Below are 16283 nucleotides of genomic sequence, written 5' to 3'. Positions count from 1 at the left end.
AGCTATGGAACGATCTACCTCTCCATATTCGCACAGCTCAGACGATACACACATTTAAATCTCTATTAAAAACACATTTCTTTTCCTTGGCATTTGGCTGCAGTGCTACCTCCTTTTAGATGATTGTTTTATGGTATTTTATGGTACTTGTTTTAAACGTTTTAATTTTTAATTTTCTTATGTTATTTATTGTTCTTAATGTTTTTATTTATTTATTTTTATTTTATTATTTTATTTATTTATTTATATATTTTTATTTTTATTTAGTATAGTCCTTGGGGTTACAGATCTTGTACAGCACTTTGGTCAACGTCGTTGTTTTAAATGTGCTTTATAAATAAACTTGACTTGACTTGACCAAATGTTTAAGGTATTGCCGATCAAGATCATTCAGGATTTTTTTCCAGCCACATTTCTTCCTCGCAGACGATGGGTCCCCATTATCCTTCCAGTTTTTAATAATGCGTTGGACAGTTCTTGACCCAATTTTAGGAGTTTCTGTAATCTCCTCAGATGTTTTCTCTGCAGCATGCCAATGATTTGTCCCTTCTCAAACAGACTGAACTCTTTTCTACGACCACGCCATGTTGTCTTTCGACATGGTTGTTTAAGAAATGAGAAGCAACTCATTGCACCAGTTGGGGTTAAATAACTTGTTGCCAGCCCATGCAGTAATTATCCAATAGGAGGCTCGTACCTATTTGTTTAGTTAAATCCAGGTGGCGGCTTTTTTTTTTTTTTGGCCACGCAGTGTATAATGTAAATAAAATTGGTCCTAGCACAGAACCCTGTGGAACGCCATAATTAACCTTAGTGTGTGAAGAAGACTCCCCATTTACATGAACAAATTGGAGTCTATTAGATAAATATGATTCAAACCACTGCAGTGCAGTACCTTTAATACCTATAGCAAGCTCTAATCTCTGTAATAAAATGTTATGGTCAACAGTATCAAAGCTGCACTGAGGTCCAACAGGACAAGAACAGAGATGAGTCCACTGTCAGAGGCTCTAAGAAGATCATTTGTAACCTTCACTAATGCTGTTTCTGTACTGTGATGAATTCTGAAACCTGACTGAAACTCTTCAAATAAACCGTTCCTCTGCAGATGATCAGTTAGCTGTTTTACAACTACTCTTTCAAGAATCTTTGAGAGAAAAGGAAGGGTGGAGATTGGCCTATAATTAGCTAAGACAGCTGGGTCAGTGATGGCTTTTTAAGTAGAGATTTAATTACAGCCACCTTGAAGGCCTGTGGTACATAGCCAACTAATAAAGACAGATTGATCATTTTTAAGATTGAAGCATCAATAATTGGAAAGACTTGTTTGAACAGTCTAGTAGGAATGGGATCTAATAAACATGTTGCTGGTTTGGAGGAAGTAACTATTGAAGTTAACGCTGAAAGATCAATCAGAGTGAAAGAGAGAATAAATATCAGTACTGAAAGTAGCTGACAAAGGTTAGACACACACCTACACACCGAAGTTTTATACTAAGGGAAATGTTGGTGAAGGCTAGAAAAACTAAAAACATCAAAATCAAAGCATTGTAATTACAGAAAAACATTCAACCATGGACAGAATATTTTTGTTTTGAATTAATGGGTTCATCCATCAAAGGTTTCATAACCATGAAATGACTAAATGCAGGAGAAAGAACAGTTACAGCAGGTGTAACAAATATGCACAGAAAACAATCAGCAAGCCGGTGCATCATCACTTCAAGTGCCTTTCTGTAGGAGTAATGCAGTTCCCAAATGCTCTGAATACATGAGACATGTGGACTTAAAACTGATGACTGGACAGTTCTGTAAACTGTAGCTGTTGGAAATTTGGACTGGAACAGATTAAGTATTAGTACTTCACAATAGGTTCAATCTGCCTGGAATCAGGAACAGAAAAAAACTGACTTTGGCAACGCAGCATGCCTCTGAGGACCTTAGCTGTTAACCACTTCCTTTTCTCTCATTAATTGGGGGAATCTTGTCTCTGCCCCTAAAATTAGATTGTGTTTCTCGTACATGAAAATGAGATATATATTCCAGGATTAAACAGATAAAAATGATTTATGTACAGTAAACACTGGTTTCTGCTGGGCCCAGACTGGACACCCCCTAATCCATCACAAGATGCTTTTGTTGGTCACTAAAAGTTCAACTTTTCAAGTCTGCCCTGCATGCCTCATTCACAGAAAAGATCTCCTCACCTACAATGACTATAATGAACATTCAACACTTTGCATTTTGTGGATTTGCAGGTAAAAATTACTGGAAGTTACTGAATAACAACACACTGATCACTGTGATAAAGCTGGTGTTATGCTCTCATTTATAGTTTTGAGCTGGTGTTTTTAAATTTTTTATTCTCTGGATGATTACTAGCTCGCTAGCAGTATGTCCAGGAGCTGAAGTAGAGAAAAAAATAACCTCAGCACAGCAAGCACAACACACGAACACGCAGAGAGCGGTGGAGGCATGGAAAAACATGTCAGCGATGATCCACTCAGTGTTAAAGAGAATCCGTCGCAGCGACGGAGAACTGAGGGGGTTGTTTCCTGATCCCCACTCCATTCCAGTAGGTGGTGGTAATGCAGCTTTAAGCTGTTTTTTTTCCAACCGCAAACCCACAAGAAGAAGAAGACGACGGAGACCTGTAATGCAACTAATGTGGGTCGGATCGGATCGGATTGCATTTTTTATTTTTTTCCGATATCCAATCCAGTAATTTAGGCCAGGATCGGACCGATACTGAATATCGTATCAGCGCATCCCTAATTTAAACCAGCGAATAATCAGCCCCCCCCCATCAACTTCACAGTACCATTTTATCCCATTAGAGCACTTTTTTCTCAGACTGCAGGTTTTATTTTGGTTCCCAGATTTTCTACAAGTAGAATGGGAGTCAGAGCCTTCGGGTTTCAATTTAGTTCAGTTTAATTCATTTTAATTAGTTCCAAACAGTCGTCTCAAGGTGGTTTTTTAGGTCACACTTAAAACTTTCCTTTAAGCTTCTGGTTAGGGCTGATCAGGCGACCCTGAACTATCCCTTTGGGGTAAGTCTTACAGGCCAACAACTGACCCCACCCCCCACCAACCTCAGCCACTTAGAAAAAATGTGTATTCCTCCAAACTAGACTTATGAACAACGGAGAGAGAGTTTTCTCAGCCGTAGCCCCCAAACCCTAAGCTACCCCCCTTTTTGTTAGGTTCGTCCCATGCATGTTTTTAAAGTACACTTTAAAACTCACTTTTATTGTTTGGTTTTCAACCCAGACTGTGTGTGTGTGTGTGTTTCTTATTTTATAGTGTTACCCTTTGTTTCATGTACATTACTTTGGTCAACTCTGTTGTTTTAAATGTGCTTTATAAATACATTTGGATTCCCCGATGGTTAGTTAGTGGTTTCTGGAGGTTCCTGAGTCTCACTGGTTAAAATTGGTTCCAAAGTGAGTGCTGCACCAAAAACAACCTTGCGACAAATTACCAGTCGCCCATGGTCTCTGTTTGTAGTTTCCGAGTGAGATTTGAAACAGTGCAAACAGAGACTGTTCACTGTTGAAGTAAAGCTTCCAACCAACATGTTTCAAAATGTGCATCTTTTAGTTTGAAGGTGAACAGTCTCTGTTTCAAATTTGCATTGCAAAATTTCAGTTTCTCTTTTTTCTACCATATTAAGACCAATTTCACATCCAACAACCTCCAGAAACTGCTAAGCAACTAGTTGGGCAATACACATTTTTCCCTAGCAGCTGGTGGTATCTAGATGGTTGCTGACTGGTCCCTAGGCCTTTGGTTCTTTGGGAATTTCCCATGATGCACTGCACAGTTCTTTTCCACTCACCTCTTTTTACTCCTCATTTTTAGGTTTAACTACTGCGTGTCATTAAGTTTGGTCTACTCTCACCTGTGCCGTTTCTCGTCTCTTCACCTGCTAACCAGTCACAGCAGATGGCTGCACCTCCCCGAGCCTGGTTCTGTTGGAGGCCTCTTCCTTCTGAGAGTTTTTCCTCCCCACTGTCTCCAAGTGCTTCTCATAGGGGATAGTTTGATTTTTGGGGTTCTCTCTCTAATATTGTAGGGTTTTTACGTTGCAGTATAAAGCACCTTTGCATAAATGCATTTCAAATGGGTTCACACACAACGGGGAAGGCTAAACCGGTTAGGCATGGTCATTATTTCAGGGTTTTTCAAAGGAAAGAAATAGCTTGAGATGCAGCAACTTATATGCCAATAAAATCACAGGTTTTGTCCCATCAGCACTTTTCTAAATGAACTGGTTCTTATATATGCCCCATGATCTGGGTCCTCTATCCCAGTATGTAAAACCCATGGTCACAAATCTGGGAGTTAAGATGATTGAGAGTCTTAGGTTAGAGGGTCAGATTACTGCTGTGGTGAAATCCAGTTTCTTTCACCTGAGACAGCTCGCCAAGATTAAAACCATCTTGTCGAAAAATCATTTTCAAGCAGTAATCCACGCCTTTGTTACGTCCCGGCTGGATTACTGTAACTCTTTGTATATTGGCGTAAACCAGTCCTCATTGGCTCGTCTTCAGCTGGTCCAGAATGCTGCCGCACGGCTTTTGACTGGAACGCGTAAGAGGGAGCACGTTACCCCTGTTTTATCTTCATTGCACTGGTTGCCTGTTTATTTTAGAGTTCATTTTAAAATCCTTTTATTTCTTTTTAAGTCTTTAAATGGCCTCGCCCCATCGTACCTCTCTGAGTTACTGCATCTACACTCCCCTTCCCGCTCGCTCAGATCAGCTGATAAACTGCTCTTGGACGTGCCGAGGACTAAGCAGAAGCTTAGGGGGGACAGAGCCTTTGCAGTGGCAGCCCCTAAACTATGGAACTCACTCCCATTGCATATCAGACAGGCCTCCTCACTGACAACTTTTAAAACCTCTCTTAAGACCCACTTATTTCACCTGGCTTTTGACCAGGTTTGAGATGCTGATTTTAGTTGTTGTGTATTTATCTTGTATTTTATTTCACCTAGTTATTTTATACTGTTTTATTATTTGATTCTTGATAAACTATGTATGTTATTGTTGCTTTTATCCTATGTTATTTTTATTTATTTATTTATATATTCCCTTGTGTATTGTCTTGTTTTCCTTGTTCAGCACTTTGGTCAGTGCTTGCTGTTTTTAAAGTGCTTTATAAATAAAATTGGCTTGGCTGGCTTGGCTCATTCACCCATTCATAGAAATCATTTTTAATTTCCACGCCTATCTCACATCCACACTCTAATGAACACATCAGGAGCAAGTTGGGATTGAACCTCCAATTAGTCAGTGACCTGCTGTGCCTCCTGAGTTGCAGCCGCCCCAACACTGTTATTTTATTACAGCTTATTTTGCAAGGTCACATCGGGATCACTGCCCATTTTGATTTAGGTTGAAGTTAGGATTAGGATAACTGAAACCTCAGCTAGCTTTTGTAAATCCTGTAAATCCTCTGACTGTGGGTGAGCTGTACCCAGTCAATTCCTCCAGCATCCCATTTCATTAAGGAAACAAAGCAAACGGAAGCAGTTTTTCACATTCAGCATTTTCAGTTTCCCCATTTCTGACATTTCTCCTAAAGAACAAAAGGTTATACAGAATCAGGGTGTAACATCTTTGACTGCATTTCAGTTTTCTGAGGAAAAAAGGTCAACTTTTGTGTTAGTACTTCGTTAAGATGATGTCAGTTCTTCTTTTTGTGGATTGGCTGACTTGACACCTTCATCGTATTGAGATGTGAAGACAAATGAAGCAGGAACAGGATGCCTTTTACCTTCTCTGATTTTATGTTTTAAACCTTTTAGTTTATTCTGACTAATGATTAAAACCAAAACCAAAATAATCCCGCGATTAATTCCAGTAATGAAGAGGCGACTGTGACAAGCCGGAAAGAAGGATGCTTTTCTAATAATTATATCCTGAGTCATTCACACATGTGCATTTGCATATGTAATAAACAGGAAACTGGTGGTGCCAGCATGCAATAAGTGTGAAATCTAACAGTTCCTTAAAACTGAAAATTAGAAATTTGATGAAGAAAAAATGAGTAACACGGAAAGGTCCGCTGATGGTGTATTAGATTTCTCTTTATTAATGAACTATACTGAGGGGGAGGAGGGGTGTGATGCCATACATCATCATATTCTGAAAAAAATGACTTATTTTATGATTTATTTCATCTATTCAGCATAAAACCAACCACAGAAACACAAAGGGGCAGATTTCCCAAAGCTGGATCCTTTAATTGAAGCTGCACTGTGATAGCCAGAAACATGTGTCAGCAAAGAGAGAGTATACTGAATGTTTCTAAGTGGGGGCGTGCATGGACCTCTACAGCTGGCAGAACAAAAGAGAGATCCCCATCAGAAGATCAACTCAGCATCTTCAGGGGGAAGCAAAGAAATTCAGATCATATTCAAACAAGTCTTTTCTCCCCCAACGTTTGAAGGCATGAAAAGATTTGTGGCTTTTGTGTTTAAAACATGCAAATTTAACAAGTTGTTTCTTCTGATTGCTTATATTTTAGGATTAAAATGGAAAACAGGTACAATGAACTGTGCAAATGCAGTATAAAAGAAAAAAACAGAGTTCTAATGAGACTGAAAGTCCATATTTTATTTTTCTATCCAGGGAGGCTTTTACTGGACGGGCAGTGTGTTCGGGATCACTGACATGCTGAAAAAAATGAAGCCGTTGCCAATCTGAGGCTTTCCAGATGGTGTTACATGATGGATCAAAATCTGACTGTACGTTTTTGCCTTCATAATTCCATCAATTTTGACAAGATCTCGAGCACCACTGGCTGAGATGCAGCCCAAAACCGTGACAGAGCCTCCACCGTGTTTTGCAGATGGCTGCAGACACTCAGTGCTGGACCTCTCTCCTGTCCTCCTCTGTACATATTACAGTTCTTGTGTAATGTGCCATACCTCAGCCTTTCCTCCCTGTTTCACTTCCTTAAGAAGGGCGTCTTGACAGCCGCCCTTCCACTGACACTGTTTCTGATGAGGCTTCAGAGAGCAGTGGATGGATCAGCTGAAGGTCCATATGCATCTCTCGGGTCTTGTATCATGTCTTTGTTGGATTTTTTTTCTCCCTGTTTTTAAGGACATGACTTTCAGATACTGTTCATCTGCTGTTGATAGTTTTTTTAGGCCTCACACTTCTTTTGTCCAGTTTGGTCACATTTTTTTTTTTCGAGGACACTGCACACCATGCCAAGTTATGCCAAGTTTTCAGCTAACAGTTCTTTGGGAATCACCTTGTTGGTGCAAAAATATTATTTTATGCCTGCCAAACTTTATCTTTGGATTTTTTTCATATATTCAACTTAATAAATGGGAGCAGATGATGTGTTGCAGGGGGGTTGGAGACTACCCCAGCTGTCATAGGGTGAAAGGCACGATTAACTCTAGACACACTGCCCAAGTGCCACAGGGCTAACACATATAGACACACACCTTTTACATCTATGGCCAATTTAGAGTCACCAGTTAACCTAGTACTAGTACTAGTACTAATACCTGCAGTGAAAAACTGCTGAATAAGAAGCCTTTGACCTCCAGGTTTCAGACGTCTGGACCTTTTTTTTCCTGGACTTTACTTCAAGTCAGTGCAAAAGTAAACTTTCATTTCTTCTTGATTTCAAGGTAAAATGATACTTTTCTTTCTCTTTAAGGACTGCGTGCTGCAAAAGCAAAAGTAGGATAAAAATATCCAGCAGATATAAAAAAAACAAACACATTTGACTGTGGACACTTCCTCCTTGTGGCTGGCAGTGCAGCCCTCCCCCCATCAATCAGCTCTGCCTTCTATTATTGCCATTGTTTCAAATGCCACCTTATTCAAGTCTGCCAGCAAAGAAAATGCTCTTCAGCTTCCCTGACTTTCAATCTCTGATAAAGGTCAGCCACCCACCCACACAGATAATGCTGATTAAGGAACTGACTTGTTAGTTCAGCAAGTTTTGAAGCAGGTTCAGTTCATTTTATGCCCTTGTACTGCGGTCACTGAAGTCCTGGAATAATGGAAAACTCTTAGAGGTAAATGTTTTTATATGTGTGGTGAACCTCAAGGAACCAGTCAAGGTCCTCCTGTGTTTGCAGCCAGATGAAGCTTAAAAAGTTGCACAAAGTTCATGTGTGCGACCATATATGTGTGCAGGTTCACCATATATGGGCAAACCTGCGGCTTATAGATGTCAAATGAGCTTTTACACTTGAGGCACATCTGGCCCACTTTTCCCTAGTCCTTCTCAAGCATGTGTGCACACACATTTGCATATGCCGTAACTGAGTAGTAAGTCCCAAAATACCCAGTACACAAATGTACCTGCTGGTAGAAAAGTGAAGCAGCTTTCAGTTTTCATTCAGCGCTTTCTGAACACATTACAGGACCTATAACTGCTACTTCATTTAAACCAGGACTCAAAAATTTAATATTTGAAGTGATTAACCAATAAAATTATTTGCAGCCTGCTTTTAACATTTTTTTTATAAATTTACTATAATCCTGTATTTGCTTTAATTTCTGGTCACATTTTATCATGACTGTTATTTCTGTCTCTCCATGTGGAGCACTCTAATTTGCCTTGTCTGAAAAATGCTGTACACATAAATCTGACTTTGACTTTTGGGTACTTGAGAGTAAAAAGGAACTTTCACATCCCCATTTTTAAGGAAAAGAAAACCTACAAACAATGTTGTGTCTCAGAAATCTCCTTAGATGTCCCAATTTTTTGTGGGTATCTTCATAACTAAACTATACGAGCAGTTTTTTGGCAACACCGGGCCAAAGAAAAGGAAGCCCTGGGGGGTAACAGACGGTCGAAGCTCCACATCCTGCTGACCAAAAATACCTGGATAACATAAGCGCTTGCATTGCTTTGAGTGCTCAGTTAAAGTAGAAAATCCCTATATAAGAACTAGTCTATTTACCATTTACCATATACAGTTAGGTCTATATGTATGTGGACATGACATCATTTTTTTATAATTTTGGTAAAGAAAAACAGCTTCACAACATCTGACAAGAACATGAACATCATATCAAGGACACTTTCATGAATTGAAATATTGAGTTTACCACAAGGTGCAAACCACTGGTTACACTCCAGAATGAGAAGGGGAGATCCAGCTTTTCCAGAAAACATCTAATAGAGCCCATGCAGGTCTTTGGACCGACGAAGCCAAGATGAACCAGGACGATGGGAAGAGGAAAGGATGGAGAAGGAGAGAAACAACTCATGACATCATCGTATGTCATTGCATAAATTTTCATTGTTATGCAGATGATACTCAGCTTTACCTATCAATGAAGCCAGATGACACACATCAATTAGTTAAACTGCAGGAATGTCTTAAAGATATTAAGGCCTGGATGACCTCTAATTTCCTGCTTCTAAATTCAGATCAAACTGAAATTCTTGTACTCGGCCCCACAAATCTTAGAAACATGGTGTCAAACCAGATACTTACTCTTGATGGCATTACTTTGGCCTCCAGTAACACTGAGAAATCTTGGAGTCATTTTTGACCAGGATATGTCCTTCAATGCACATATTAAACAAATATGTAGGACCGCTTTTTTGCATTTGCGCAATATTTCTAAAATTAGAAAAATCCTTTCTCAGAGTGATGCTGAAAAGCTCATTCATGCATTTATTACTTCTAGGCTGGATTATTGTAATTCATTATTATCAGGCTGTCCTAAAAGCTCCCTGAAAAGCCTTCAGCTGATCCAAAATGCTGCAGCTAGAGTACTGACAGGGACTAGAAAGAGAGAGCAGATTTCTCCCATATTGGCTTCTCTTCATTGGCTCCCTGTTAAATCTAGAATAGAATTTAAAATCCTTCTCCTCACATACAAGGTCTTGAATAATCAGGCCCCATCTTATCTTAAAGACCTTATAGTCCCATATCACCCCAACAGAGCACTTCTCTCTCAGACTGCTGGCTTACTTGTGGTTCCTAGGATACTTAAGAGTAGAATGGGAGGCAGAGCCTTCAGCTTTCAGGCGCCTCTTCTGTGGAACCAGCTCCCAGCTTGGATTCAGGAGACAGACACCCTCTCTATTTTTAAGATTAGGCTTAAAACTTTCCTTTTTGATCAAGCATATAGTTAGGGCTGGATCAGGTGACCGAGGTTTCTTCCTGTTAAAAGGGAGTTTTTCCTTCCTACTGTCACCAACTGCTTGCTCATAGGGGGTCGTTTTGACTGTTGGATTTTCTCTGTATTGTTGTAGAGTCTTTACCTACAATACAAAGCGCCTTGAGGTGACTGTTTGTTGTGATTTGGCGCTATACAAATAAAATTGAATTGAATCGCATCAGCTTCAGATGTGACAAGCTGTCAAACCTGTTGGAGGCAGTGTTCTGGCATGTGGATGAATGGTTGCCAGAGGAAGTGGATCAGTGATGTTTACTGATGATGCTCATAGAAGCACCACGATGATTTGTGAAGCGTACTCAGCCACATGCTGCAAAATTGAGGAGACAGGGCTTCACAATGGAAATGGATAATAATGATACAAAGACTGCAAAAGCAACCCAAGACAAACTGGATATTCATCAGTGGCCACGCCAGTCACCTGATCTCAACCCAATCAAACATGGTTTTCAGTTATTAAACCCACAAACAAGCAGTAAAGTCTCAAAGGCAGAAACACAGAATATGGGGATGTGTGTGCATTATAGACTTCAGACACTGACTGCTAAGAATTTTCATCCAGGTATGAAAAACAATCTTTATATTTAAAAGTTGCATAGAGACATGACAGCGACCTTTGACCTGACCTTCATTTTAAACTCAGCCACACATCTGTGAGGTTGTGTGTCTGTATCTTGAACATGTTGCTGCTTTCAGGCTGATATTTTCTGCTCTTGTCGGAGACGGTCGCACTATCTCTCTCTCCCTGCCCTCCCCATCTCTCCGCTTGCTGCTTGCTGTGAGAGCGTCTTTTACACACTGTCCGAATAAGAACAAGATTGAAACATGGATCTGGCAAACTGGGCATTCTCCATCATTGATCGAATTTTTTCCACTATGAGATCCCGGGACAGGGGAGCCTGCGTGTCCGAGTGGAACAGACCCGGTTGGATACGTCATCGACTCTTGGAGCTCGTGGAGACCGGTGTGCTTCTCAGCCCTTGGAGTGGAAGACGTGGAAGACGCATATATATTCGGCTTTTTGGTAGCGGTATCTTCTCTGTTTGGGCTCGGTGGATACCTGCTTTACTGGCAAATTAAGAAAATCTGGACGGCGGTTCGACATCTGCAGAGGCTGCCGACCCAGGTGGAAGGGCTGAGCAGAGCCGTACAAACTCAGACTCAAAGCCTGGTGGACCTGAGCCGCAAGATTAGCGGGCTCGCAGGTGAGGGGGGTTAGATCAGGAGATATAGTTCGGTTCTGCACAGTGAGGACGGCAATCAACGAATTTGGAATATTGGATTTTTGAATGGTTTCCCAGTAAGACTGAAAGGTGTTGGAAAAACAAGCAGCCGGTTCTAAAACAACATTTGTTATCAGGAATTCGGCTCCCCTGCCGGCCTTGGGTTGGCAACCATATCTCTCTCCAGGGCTCTGTGTGCGGCTGCTCTTCCCCCACTCCGCGTTGTGATTTGTGAAGCTGGGTCTGGTGTATCACGGCCGCTGATGAAATTCCACCGCTATCAGCGAACTGTTTTGGCTGGAACCTGGCATCTGGCTCCACAATGCCCCCACCTCTCGTCTCCGTCTGCATTCCCTCCTGACCTGACCTCACCTACCGCCGCTGTCCTTGCTTTACATGTGCAAATGCTTTGCTAAGGTGGTTTTTTTGGACCCTGGTATAGTGCTCTTTCTGAGCACTGTACCAGATGACTTTTTTTTTAACCTAACTTCCCCATGATGTGTTGTTTTCTCCTCCTGCCAAAGGTAGCGCTGCAAGTCGGCTGCATGACCCCAGGACACATATCCCCCATGTGTGTTGTGTTTTGTGTATTCTTGGATGGTGTTCTGTAACTGCAATTTCCAATGTGTGAACTTGTTCACCCACATGGCAATAAAACTTCATTCATTCATTCATTCATTCATTCATTCATAACTCACCATATTTTCACTGGTTAGCACACCTTGTTTCATATGTACAGACCATCTTCACCTTTTCTACTTCTAATCTGAAATGAGACTCACAAGATTTTTCCAGTTTCTCTGAGCACAGCACACTCTGACCTTGGGGAGAATTTGCTGGGACGTCCATTCCTGGGAAGCTTGGAAACTGTCTTGAATGTCTTCCACCTGTGACTAAGTTTTCTTACTGTAGAAGGACTTCAAATGGCCTCATAACCCCTGTGCAGGAGTGTTTTTCCTCTTGGGCATTCTGAGCAGCAAATTTATAGAGGTGCTTATACTGATGATGATTAATTAATTAAGAACATTTGATTATCAGCACCTGGCAGCTTGTCCTCTGGAAGCAGTTGGGGTTCTTCTGGGGAGGGGTGCTTAGTTTTTGTTAAATAAAGACATGGTGTCATGTGTCACAGACCAGATTATTTTTTATGTTCTGAAGCAGGATGTGCTTTCTTTTCCACATGGCTGTAATGCGTATACAGGCTACATACCCTGAGGACTTGCATGAGAGAGCAGAAAACAGGTACAATAATTAACACAGGTGAGCACAATCAGAAGACCCCTATGGAAGTGTCAACAAGGGACCCAGGATAGGGTTACCGGAGCCCCACCCTGGAGCCAGGCCTGGGGAGGGAGCTCGAGGGAGATTGTTTGGTGGCCCAAAGAAATGACATGGGCCCGCCCTCCTGTGGGAGGTGTTGTAGGGGTCAGGTACAGTGTGTGACAAGTGGTGGCCAAGGGCGGAGTGGCTGGACTCTGTTCCAGTCTGGAGTTGCCCTCAGTGAGAGGCAGCGAGCTGGGTAAGTATTCTTGTATCCTCTCGGCTTGCTGCCTGTACATTGGAGTATTCATCAGTAGATGAGAGGGTTGCATCCCTGCGCCTTCGGGTGGGGGAACGGGTCCTAACTGCTGTTTGCACTTCTGCACTGAATGAAAGTTCAGAGTGCCCAGCCTTCTTGGAGTCGCTGGCCGGGGTGCTCCATCCAATGATGCTATTGTCCTGCTGGGACACTTCAATGCTCATGTGGGCAATGACAGTGAGACCTGGAGGGGCGTGATTGGGAGGAACGGCCTGCCCAATCTGAACCCAAATGGTGTTTTGTTATTAGACTTCTGTGCACACCACACCATGTTCACACCATGTTCATGTTCACACCATGAACATCATGTTCGAACATAAGGATGTCCATGAGTGCACGTGGCACCAGGACAACCTAGGTCGCAGGTCGATGACTGGTTTTGTAATCGTATCATCAGATCTGCGGCTGTATGTTCTGGACACTCAGGTGAAGAGAGGAGCTGAGCTGTCAACAGATCACCACCTGGTGGTGAGAATGGACCATGTTCTGCACCTCCATTGTTGAAGCTGCTGCCCAGAGCTGTGGCTGGAAGGTGGTTGGTGCCTGTCGTGGTAGTAATCCCCAAACCAGAAGGTGGTTCGGGGATTACCCGTCTGGAGGTGAAGGAAGCCATCAAGCTGAAGAAGGGGTGCTATCAGGCTTGGTTAGCCTGTGGGACTCTGGAGGAACGCAGCTTGGGCAGTGGCCGAATCAAAACTTCGGGTGTGGGAGGAGTTCGGTGAGGCAGTGGAAAAAGACTTTCGGACGGCCTCGAAATGATTCTGGCAAACTGTCAGGTGACTCAGGAGGAAAGCGGAGCTCTACTCACACAGTGTGTGAGTAGTGTGGGTGGGGCACTGCTGACTTCAACTGATGCTATGGTCAGGTGGTGGAAGGAATACTTTGAGGACCTCCTTAATCCCACTGACACGCCTTCTATAGCAAAAGCAGAGTCTGGGGATGAGGGGGGACAACTTGCCCATCACTGGGGGTGAGGTCACTGAGGTGGTTAAACAACTCCTTGGTGGCAGGGCCCCTGGGGTAGACTAGATTAGCCCTGAGTTTCTAAAGGCTCTGGATGATGTAGGGCTGTCTTGGTTGAAATGCTTCTGCAATATCGCGTGGAGATCTGGGGTGGTGCCACTGGATTGGCAGGATGGTGGTCCCCTTCTTTAAAATGGGAGACTGGAGGGTGTGTTCTATTGGGAGAGCACACCCTTCAGGAGGGTCCATCTGTTAGTCGAACCTTGGATCCAAGAGGAACAATGCGGTTTTTGTCCTGGTCGCAGAACACAGGACCAGCTCTTCATCCTCTTGAGGATGTTCGAGTGTGCATGGGAGTTTTCCCATCCAGTTTACATGTGCTTTGTGGACTTGCAGAAGGCATTCAACCGCGTCCCTTGGGGTGTCTGGCCCATTGTTGTGGGCCATTCAGTCCCTGTACAACCGCAGTGAGAGCTTGGTCCGTATAGCTGGCAATAAGTCTGACTCGTTTCCTGTGGTTGGTGGACTTCGCCAAGGCTGCCCTTTGTCGCTGATTGTGGTCATAATTTTTATGGACAGAATTTCTAGGCATAGCCAGGTGGTGGAAGGCTTCTTCCTTGGTGGCCTCAGAATCTCATCTCTGCTTTTTGCGAATGTGGTCCTGTTGGCTTCATCAGGTGGTGGCCTCCAGCTTGCAATGGAACGCATGAAGCATGAAGTGGCTGACATGAGAATTAGCACCTCTAAGTCTGAGGCCATGGTCTTCAGCCGGCAAAGGTTGGAGTGCCCACGCCATCTTAGGGACAAGTTGCTGGAAGAGTTTAAGTATCTCGGGGTCTTATTCACGAGTGACGGGAGAAGGGAGCGGGCGGTTGACAGACGGATTGGGGCTGCGTCTGCAGTGATGCGGACGCTGCACCGGTCTGTCGTGATGAAGGGGGAGCTGGACGTGAAAGCAAAGCTGTCAGTTTACCAGTCAATCTACGTCCCTACCTTCACCTATGGTCATGAGCTTCGGGTAGTGACTGAAAGAATGATATTGTGAATACAAGTGGCAGAAATGAGCTTCCTCCAAAGGGTGGCTGGCCTCTCACTTAGTGATAGGGTGAGGAGTGCAGCCATTCAGGAGGTGGTCAAAGTAGAGCCGCTGCTCCTCCACATCGAAAGGAGCCAGTTGAGGTGGTTCGGGCATCTGACTAGGATGTCTCCTGGGCATCTCTTGGGAGAGGTGTTCCAGGCATGTCCTACCTGGATGAGGCCCCGGGGCAGACCCAGGATGTGCTGCAGAGATTATATCTCTCAGCTGGCCTGGGAACGCCTTGGGGTCCCCCCAGATGAGCTGGTGGAGGTGGATGAGGAGAGGGAGGTCTGGGCTTCTCTCCTTAGGCTGCTGCCCCTTGTGACCCGGACCTCAGATAAGCGGAAGAAAGTGCATGGATGGATTGATGGTGAGCACAATCAAGGAACTCTGAAAAACAGAGAAGTGAAGGAAAAAATACTTTAAAGTAAAATAGGAAGTAGGTCAAAAGATACAGAGTAAACAGGATGCTGGGACAGAGGGAACAGAAACGCAGGGAAATACAGAGGGAACTCGGAAAAGAAACCTAGCCTAAAACTGAAACTACAGCATGAAACAGGTTTTCCAAACTCTGTGAGATCCAAGCAGAAACCAAACACAGCAACACACTGCTCAAAGGAATCATCACAGCGTATGTTCAGGGATATCAGTCAGTGCAGTTATATATATATATATATATATATATATATATATATATATATATATATATATATATATATATATATATATATATATATATATATTTATTAGGGGTGGGACGCGATTAAAAAAATTAATCAAATTAATTATAAGCTTTGTAATTAATTAATCGAAATGAATCGCATTTAAATATTTAACATGATAATATTAATTTAGGTTTGGTTGATGAATAAATCAATATACATAAGCTTAAACTTCAAAATGTTGTTTATTTTCCCACCAGTCTGCTACACAGACCAACAAAGGGTGGAAGTGCTCCTGTGATAAGCAAACTCCTGAAATTAAAGTTAAGCATCATAACTGGATAGTTTTATTCAACATTAATGTCTCACTTGTTGGAAATTAATCATTCGCTCAGCTGTATTCCTTGATGTTGAAATGTGTTATCCTTGTTTTAACAGCTTATTTTGAATAAAACAATTTAAATTAAACCACAAAAAGGAGAAAAAGTTCGTTCTCCGTTTAACCAGCTGCTTTTACACAGCTGTGCTTCGCACTCACGGTTGCTAGGCGACATGAGCTACGCAGAGGTGACGGCAGGTGACGCTGATATGAAGGCTAGC

Source organism: Archocentrus centrarchus, unplaced genomic scaffold (assembly GCF_007364275.1).
Source record: "Archocentrus centrarchus isolate MPI-CPG fArcCen1 unplaced genomic scaffold, fArcCen1 scaffold_26_ctg1, whole genome shotgun sequence".
Taxonomy (NCBI): domain Eukaryota; kingdom Metazoa; phylum Chordata; class Actinopteri; order Cichliformes; family Cichlidae; genus Archocentrus; species Archocentrus centrarchus.
Note: the sequence above shows the minus strand (reverse complement) of the source record.